Source organism: Zootoca vivipara, chromosome 2 (genome assembly GCF_963506605.1).
Source record: "Zootoca vivipara chromosome 2, rZooViv1.1, whole genome shotgun sequence".
NCBI lineage: Eukaryota > Metazoa > Chordata > Lepidosauria > Squamata > Lacertidae > Zootoca > Zootoca vivipara.
This window is the reverse complement of record NC_083277.1, coordinates 101,642,184-101,651,688: the sequence shown is the minus strand read 5'-3', so window position 1 is coordinate 101,651,688 and position 9,505 is coordinate 101,642,184. Positions and strand designations below refer to the sequence as shown.

Sequence of the window (9,505 nt, the reverse complement as noted above, 5' to 3'; positions counted from 1 at the left end):
TGGGCACCATTGCCATTCTAAGAGAATGAGGGAAATGTTCATGGGGAGTTCCGGCGTCTCTTTTTCTAGAAAAATAGCACTGGCTGTAATGTACTGTGTTGGTTCATGAAGTTGGTTCAGAAACGTGTTGGCACAAGAATGCTGCTGCCTGATTTGTTGACACATTCTTCTAAATAAAAACAACTTTGTTGGTTACCAGATTGAGTTTCCAAGATCAGTTGAAGGTCTAACCTATGAAGCCCTAGAACAGTGGTGGCGAACCTATGACTCTCCGCTGTCCCCTGGTGGTCCCCTGACATGATCTGACTATGTATAAGGCAACTTCCCATGTTCCTGTTTTTCATCTGCTAATGTTAACAGTGTATGCAAATAACAAAAAGGACATATTAGTTCCAGTGTCATATGCATGTATTCCTACATGCAGATACACCCAGGGTAATATAAAAAAGAGAGCACTCTAAACGTACAGCGCACAATGGAATATGCTGAGTAGTTTTTCCATTGTCCAGAGTAATTCAAGTTGGCATGAAGGAATTTATTCAGCAAATGCAGGCAGCCAGCTCAAAGCAAACACACAAGCATTGTAGGTGGCAAATTGACAAAAGTTCAGGCCGGCAAAACAAAGCCGATATATTCAACTCTTGTGCTTTGACTTATTAGAAACGACATAACTTAAAACACTGTCTGGAAAAAGGCTTGTAACTGATATCAACCTCGCTGCATTGGGATTATCTTCAAGTGATCTTGAAAACTAAATAATTTTTTTTATTACTAAAAAAAATACACATAAAGAGTCTTTCCAGCAAGAAAATAGCATGAGCGTGTGCAACTTGGTATCCCCAGAGGAAGGATTAAAGCTTAAAACATGGGAAAGAAGAAGTCCAGCCGGAATAATATGCCGCAGTCATCTGCTCAGATTGCTAGCGCTGGGAAAATGTTTGAAGCTGTTTTCAAATAGGGATGCCATAGATGGTAAAACAGCTGCCAGATCACTGAGACCTACGGGAGGCAGCTGTCAAACTGTAGCAAGCTCTTCAGCCTTCCAGTTGATGGCCAGACATTACCACATCACTCAGCAGAGTTTCCTGTCCAATATTAAGCACAGCACACACACAAACACACCACTACCTGAAGGTGGGATTTAAAGCAGACAACCAGATTTCCATCAGAGATATTAGAGTTTCATATTTTGCACCATCCGTGGTCTCCTTGGATGTCCCTAAGCAAATATGTCTCTCAAGCTAAGCTTCCCAACAGGAAAATGGGAATAATGATGACTACATGGTTGTTTTAAGGATGAGATGGTATTGATCATAAAGCACTTTGCATATTTTCCCTCTTCAGTAATTTTTATTAAGTTTGAAAACAAAATGAAACAAAAAACAAAAAATACAGCTATCACAACAATGTGCAAGAGTACCACATAATTCAAGAAAGGATAATGAAAGTACTTTGCGCGTAGCAAATAATCCATCACGTTGAGATTTCAATTTTTGTCATCCGTTACAGAGGCATCTTGCATTCTTGAAAAGCAATGAATGAATTCTGGAAAAGCAACGTATACATGGCAAGCCATGATAACTCCATGGGGGGCATCGTTTGATTTGTGTGTGTTTGGTAGGCAATTGCATTCTAGTAGGCCGTGCTTCGTACAAATCACGCTTCGTTCTTGCAGAAGGAAGGTGGTTTAACTTAAAAAAAGAGGAAGTGATGGATTCATGAAAGGCAATAGCTTTCTTTGTCACCAGTGCAACCTTTGCGAAGCTCCTCACATTGCCAGATATCTCCAAAATATCCCAATGATCTATAATTATAAATAATTGATCTGCATTATGCTTTACATCTGGGATGGAGAGCCTTTGACTTGCCAGATGTTGTTAGAGTCTGGCTCCCATCAACCCAACCCAGCAGGGCTAATAATCAGGAATGATTGGGATTATAGTTCAGTACCACATAAGGACCACAAGCTCCCCACCCCCACTTTACATAGTAACATAACAAGGGGTCCGTGCCAGAGACCCTTGCATAGTTGCCAAGTCTCCCGTATTCCCCGGGAAACCCCCGTTTTTCCAGCTGTTCCCAGCCAGAAAAACGGATTTTTTTGTTTCCCCCCAGTTTATTCTGGCGTGGCGGCCATTTTGGAACTGGGCGGAGCATGCTTAGAAGCGAATTTTGATGCTGCTCTGCCCAGTTCCAAAATGGTTGCAGTGTGACTTCTGGTGCGGCGGCCATTTTGGAACTGGGCAGAGCAGCATCAAAAGTCACTTCTGAGCATGCTCCGCCCAGTTCCAAAATGGCGGCAGTGCTACTTCCGGTCCAATCCCTTATTTTTCAGGCAGGAACTTGGCAGGTATGGACCCTTGCAATCTGCATTTCAACAGTCAGGGGGAGACCATAGGGATGATGCTATTGATAGTGTTTAATTGTGGGTCTCAGGATTCACATGGTGCGTTTTTCTTCTAATCTACTATTTCAATGACTATACAAAAGCCACAAAATTTAATCTATTTTCCTTGGTACAAAATTCCATTCCCGTAAGGTTTTGTCGTCACCCACTTCCAATCAGGTGGGTTGTGTGATCTCAGCAGAGAAGATGGAATCATTCGGGGAGCGAGGGAGATCATTTAAAAATGTGACCGTGCAATAGTCATGGAAAATATGTGCTGTTTGCACCCTGTCCATGTGGCATGCAATTACAATGGCTTCCCAGAACTTTGGGCCTAAAAATATATTCTCCATGACAGGAGCAGATAGCTAAATTTAGAGCCTCACCCAGCTTCTGTTGATTCACCTCTGACCTACAGTCCTTATTTAGCTGGACCTGGTAGCATATTATATAATAAGGTCTAAGGAAAACAGTTGCCCTTTCCTGCAGCTCCCATAACTTCAGACTACGTCCAGGGAAATATTTACCATTCATCCCTGAACTTGTAACATTGTGCTCTTTAAGTGTGCCTGTGTTTTAAAGAGTTATACAGCATTATAGGCTTAGGTAGGAGATAATGTTAACACTGGATAGCATACCAGAGGATGTTCTTAATGTTTTACGAGCCAATTCACTTAACTAGTTTGCGGCTTGTTACTTTATTCTAGTATTGCCATGAAATAGTTGCCTCAAGTGAAATCAAATGAGAATATGGGGCTTCTTCCACAAGCTTAATCGTCCAAAGAGTTTTGATTGAACCCAAAAGAGTTTGAATAAAGTCTTACAGACATGTCAGGGCATGTCTGGATTCTACCTAAAAGTTACCCAGGGGGGGGGGGGAATGTGTATTTTCACTTTCTTAATATTGGGCTACGTTTTCCCCCCCCCCCTTAATTATGCCTGTGGTGAAGGAATTGTGTCAGACAGAACTCTCAGGATAATTTCACAATGGACAAAACTTTAGCAAATCATTATTAAGGTCAAGGAACTATACACTGTGGAAGCTGGGTCCAGATATATTGCTGTCAATGAACAGGCTGTAGCAGTAAGATTCTAATGATGGTAAAAATGTCAATTCAACAAATAAGTTGGGTGAATGGCATTGCTTGCTAACAATGTTCAAAGCATTTCCTGACATCAACAGCTAAGTATATGTTGTCCTAAGCACTAAGGACAACAACAATTGAAATCTTGTTAAAGGTGAGAATTTGCATAATTCCTTTCGTTTGCACAATAGGCTACAGTGTCAACCCCAGCTGTCTTTGCATGTAGGCTTAACATGCAAATCAGAACTTCTTTTAAAAAATGTTATTAATGAATTTGGTAAAATGATAAATTTAATGGAAAAGATTTTTTTTCCGCTAATACATTCTGGACTTACAAGGCAAATCCATGTGCAACATACATTCGGATTCTCTTACAGAAATGTTAGATTGCCATCGAACGGGACAAAGCATCTTTCCTTCCCTGTAAGGGAATGCTTGGCTAACTTAACAGGATACAATGTCCTGTTGGAATCATAACAAATGTTTGGCTCTGGCTTAGTTCCAAGTCAGGCCCATGGGACATTTGACGTAAATGCCTGCCTTGCAAAGGATATACAGAACAACAGTCGCTGGAAGTTCTGCAGCCACCCAATAGTCAAAACCTGATCGTTCTGTTTGTTTGGGCATTATATTCTAGCCCAGGCATAGGCAAACTCGGCCCTCCAGATGTTTTGGGACTACAACTCCCATTATCCCTGGCCTGTTAGCTAGGGATCAGGGGCTGACTGGTGTGAGGAAGTCTGTGTGCAAGACTTCTGAGCCTCATCTTGAATATGAAAAGGGAAGCATGGCCTTCCCAAGGAGCAGCCTCAAATGCAACTTTCTCTGCAAATCCGTCTTTAAATCTGGTCTTGCTGAAGTCTCTCTTTGTTAATCTGCAAGCACCTGCTTCCAGATCTCATTTCCTCTTCTGGGGTTACTGCAGTCACAGACACCTGTTCAAGATGCTACCATACTGACCCACCCCCCTATGGTCTTTTTTTTGTCTTCTTCCACCTCTGCTTGTGTTTGTTAAACACTCCCCTCCCCTCTTCCAGCAAAGCTGAGACATATTTTTAGATGCACGTCACCTTGTTTTCGCCGCCATCACCTCTTGACCTGCGAGAGCTGGAAATAAGCTCCTATTTCCATCTAGCTGAGAAAGTGGCATCTTCCTTCCTTCCTGCTGATGTGAAAATCTGTGCATTGAGCTGAATGAAGGACAATTTTGTGCATCACTTGGGCTTTTGATCTTGGATTATAAATGAAGGAAGCTTCTTTTCTCATTTTACCACCCTTCTTTGCTTGGATGTTTCTACTGCTTGGGCATTTCTCATGAAAAGGTGGCCTGTTGTGCTGAGATGTCCATGAAAACTCGCAAGGCTCAGAGCATGGAAACTGGCCTCCACAATTTCATGCTATTTTTTTTTTATTGACCAGTACTGATTGAGAAGTTGCCTGCAGGATTATTTCCTTCTTAGTACGGACCTGAAGCAGATAGGTCACCTTTCAAACCACAGTCAAGCCCAAGCTGTGCTTCTGTTCAGACTATGTGGGTGGCAGGTGGGAATGGTCAGCCTGAATTGAATGTACAGGCTGAACTTAATCTGTTCCGGGAGTCCGTTTGACTCCTGAAACGGTTCAAAAACCAAAGCACGGCTTCCAATTGACTGCAGGAGCTTCCTGCACTCAATCGGAATTCACGTAAGCCGTGTCAGATGTTCGGCTTCTGAAAAACGTTTGCAAGCCAGAACACTCACTTCTGGGTTTGTGGCGTTCGGGAGCCAAAATGTCCAAGTACCAAGACGTCCGAGAACCAAGGTATGACTGTACCCATATCCATCAATTTGGCAGATTTTCAATAAGATGGCACTGATGCAGATTTTCTCTAATTCTGTGTGTACATAGTCCACAGGCTTGGTAGGAACAGAATACAAAAACATGGCACAGTGAATCCTTTTTTTAAAAAAGACCTCATGAAAATCAACCAGTATTTAGTGTGGATTTCTTGCAATATACGCATTTCTGTATGCAATTTTGCCTACAGCATCCCCCCCAATGCATTTTTTTGGTATGTTTTCACCAATATGTGCACTTATAGTCACATTTCACAGTAGTATGTGCATTATTATTCGGCTGGAGAACTGAAGCGCAATATTCAGAGCAGTGTGAATTTCAAAGGATGACTGCATTTCTAGTCACAGCCTGGGAAGTGTGATTCAGTACAAATAATAATAATAATAATAATAATAATAATAATAATAATAATAATAATAATAATAATATATTTATACCACGCCCATCTGGCTGGTTTTCCCCAGCCACTCTGGGCGGCTTCCAACAGAATATTAAAATACAATAGTCCATAAAACATTAAAAGTTTCCCTTAACGGGGCTGCCTTCAGATGTCTTCTAAAAGTCTGGTAGTTGTTTTTCTCTTTGACATCTGGTGGGAGGGCGTTCCACAGGGCAGGTGCCACTACCGAGAAGGCCCCCTGCCTGGTTCCCTGTAACTTGGCTTCTCGCAGCAAGAGAACCGCCGGAAGGTCCTCAGAGCTGGACCTCAGTTTCTGGGCAGAACGATGAGAGTGAAGACACTTCTTCAGGTATATTGGACCGAGGCCGTTGGGCTTTAAAGGTCAGCACCAACACTTTGAATTGTGCTTGGAAACGTACTGGGAGCCAGTGTAGGTCTTTCAAGACCGCTGTTATGTGGTCTTGGCAGCTGCTCCCAGTCACCAGTCTAGCTGCTGCATTAGTTGTAGTTTCCAGGTCACCTTCAAAGGTAGCCCCACTTTTCAATACGCACTGAACAGAATCTATCCCTCATCCCTAGATACGGTATTTTGGCAGCGTGAACAAGCATAAACAACCGCTCATAAAAGTGAAGAAGCCTTGGCAAGGTAGGACCTGAAGCATTGCTTCGTTTTGAAGTCTTGGGGATGGGCTGTAAGCTCAGAGATAGAGCACCTGCCCTGCAGGAAGAAGCTCCCATGTTCAGTCCCCAGCATCTCAGCATCTCCTACCTGAAGCATCACCGCTTCCAATACTGGGGTACATGGACAAATGGTCTGACTGTATGAATGAATCTTTATTTGCGCCAGCCATCGGCCCTAGCAATAAAACAACAATACGATATGCATAGCATAGAAATAAAAAGTCAGTGATATAAAATACGTTTTGGGGTTTTGAATCAATAGTCAAATGGTGGATCTTCTTCTGACTGGTCCCAGCTAAAAACCTTGCAACTTTTGCTGTCACCTCCTCATCTTGATCTGCCAAGAGAAAGGACACTGTGTCAGTGGTTGGGCGACCCGGAATGGACAATGAAAGAGGGGTGATAACCTCATTCCTCTATCTTTATAAAGAGTGCAAGCCAGAAGGGCATGCGCCACCGATTCAGTACTGCCATCTCCACAGGGACATGGTCTGACAGTGTAAGGCAGCTTCCCTTGTTTCTTGCAAAAGCCTAAGTCCACTAATACCTTGTCCCCGGATCCTGTTGCATTTGGAACAAAAGTTTCCTGTGTATTCCCCCCCCCCCGAATATCTGATTTTCTATATAGCATTTTGTGCTTCTCCTTTAATCTTGAATGAAAGCATGACCCTCTCACATACGGTATTACTACTCTGTTTTGGCACCAGCAATTTCCCGCAGGCTGGAGGTTAAATTGCCACATTATCCCGTACGTACCCTGTTTGAAGGAAGAATTTTTTTGTTGTTGCTTCTGTTGCTTACTGGCTCCTTTTTCACATTAGTCTGCTCAAACTTTTGATTGCCGGAGCAAAAATATCCTTTTCTTAATCCTGCAGACTTCAGCTAAGAGCCCCGGACATAGCCAGGCTAGCAGCAGAAACAGAGAAACATATGAGGACTTTCCATGACCTTTCCGAGGTTTCTTATTACTCCAATTTTCTGCCGCAATCAATCATGCTCTTCAAAGCTCCTAATAGGTTTGGTTAGCCAATGTAGAACAGTTACAGCTTTTTGGATTTTCCAGAGGAGGCAAACCTACTGGAAAGATAACACACAATAATGTGCACAATGTTGGAGAACTCTGATTATGCATCCAACACTCTTTATTACCCTTCCGATTAACTTCCATTGGATGTCAGTGGATCATCTCCATCCAGGGCTCCTTGCTGTGTGTAATGAAGCATGATCAGAGCAGGGTTGAGGCTAAGATTGGGGAGAGAAGACAAATTGTGGAACTGTAAGTAAATATTCGGCTGAGCAAAGGAAGTAAGGTGGCCCAGGAGCACAGGCATTAACTGGCCGGACCAAGACATTTGGCTGCCTGAGGCAAAGGCCAGGATGGTTTCCCCTCCTTTCCATGTACCAAATCTGACTGAACTAGCTGAATCTTACTTCGGCACCGACAATGGGACAATGTCTTCGACTGTACACGACTGTACATGATGGCAGGAGGCTAGCTTACAGTAGCTACCTCAGACTGCCTAGTGGTAGGAGCGTCCCTGAGTTTCATAAACCTTTTCTTCAAATGAAAACAACCCAAAACTGAGCCTGGGCTACTCTAATTTTCCCATCGCTGGCAACGGCTCAAATGTAGAAGAGTTCCAGCGTTGCAGAAATGGCAGAGAATCTAGAACAAAGTGTAAAATGGGGAGGTGGAATTCCAAATTCTTCCTGTTTGTGTCACTTGCAGGCATTGGATACAGGATGCAGTCTTTATATTTCATTTTATTTTTAAGTTGCTGCTAAGTTTCTAAATAGCCTCAGTGTGCATGAGCCATATTAGCCAATGAACCGTTACACCCCCACCTTTCTCGTCTAACGTCAGATTGCTTCCTTTTGACACCTCTGAAAGCCCATTATGTACTCTTTTGACATTTCCCTTCCTTTCTCTATTGCCATAAAGTTCTTTGGTTCTTGCATGCTATTTTTATAATTAAAGAGGCTCTTTGCAGATTCCCTTACAAACCAAATTTTCATAGATTTGTAGAGTTGGAAGGGACCCTGAGGATCCTCTAGTCCACTCCCTGCAGGAATAGGCAGCTGTCCCAGACGGGAATCGAACCTGCAACCTTGGCGTTATCAGCACCACGCTCAAACCAACTGAGCTATTCAGGCTAATACGCCAAACAGCAAGTCAGACCATTGGTCCATCTAACTCAGAATAATTTCTGAGTTTACTTTCAGGGGCTTCCTGAGGTTTTAGACAGAAGCCTCTTCCAGCTGAATGTGGAGATGACAGGACTGAACCTGCATGCAAAAAAAGATGCCCTTTCTTTCTTTTTTTATAATATATATTTATTGGTTTTATAAAACAAAACATACAACACAAAAAACACACAAATTACACAACAAAACAGAATACAAAGACTACAATAAAAAGATAACAAATCAATCCTCTAACATGAATCTTTATCAACTTCCTCCATTCCCTCCCAACTACGTTTCTTTATATTACTTCCTTAGTACTTTCCGAATCCTGAGTCCAATCTTTTTAATGATTATCTAAACCTATTAATACTCTTAATGACTTATCAATACTATAAATCTCTTATGCTTATCTCAGAAAACAATTCTATTCTAGTTAAATCTTAAAATTCAATACGATAATAACACTTAACTAAATCTTAATACATAATAAACTTGACTAACACTCTTCTACAACCTCCTTTTACTTCCAAATCTTTTGCTAAAAACTGCAAAAAATCTTACAATTCTTTTCTAAATAAACTTTAAATTTCTGTTGGGTGGCTTCCAACAGAAGAATAAAATAATCAGTTAAAGATTAGAAGCCTCTCTAAACAGGGCTGCCTTCAGATGTCTTCTAAAAATCTGGTAGCTGTTTTTCTCTTTGACATCTGATGGGAGGGTGTTCCACAGGGGGTAATGTAAATTACCATACAGCATATATTCGACACAAAGAACAGTGACAATTTGTTGCTGACAAAGGACAGCTGGACATATAAAGGGCCCCAGTACCTTCAGTAGCTTAGGGCCTCATCAAACCTAAATCCGGCCCTGTGCCCATACATTAAAAAGAAGCATTCTCCTACAATGTTTCATTTGCTTGTGCTTCTTTCC

General features: G+C 42.1%; 1 non-coding gene across 1 annotated transcript; it reads right to left on the bottom strand.

Annotated features, from left to right (window-relative positions):
• Positions 1-8,468: 8,468 nt before the first annotated feature.
• On the bottom strand, positions 8,469-8,542 carry TRNAI-GAU (transfer RNA isoleucine (anticodon GAU)). Its single transcript has one exon. It is a non-coding gene; the product is annotated as a tRNA-Ile (tRNA).
• Positions 8,543-9,505: the final 963 nt, after the last annotated feature.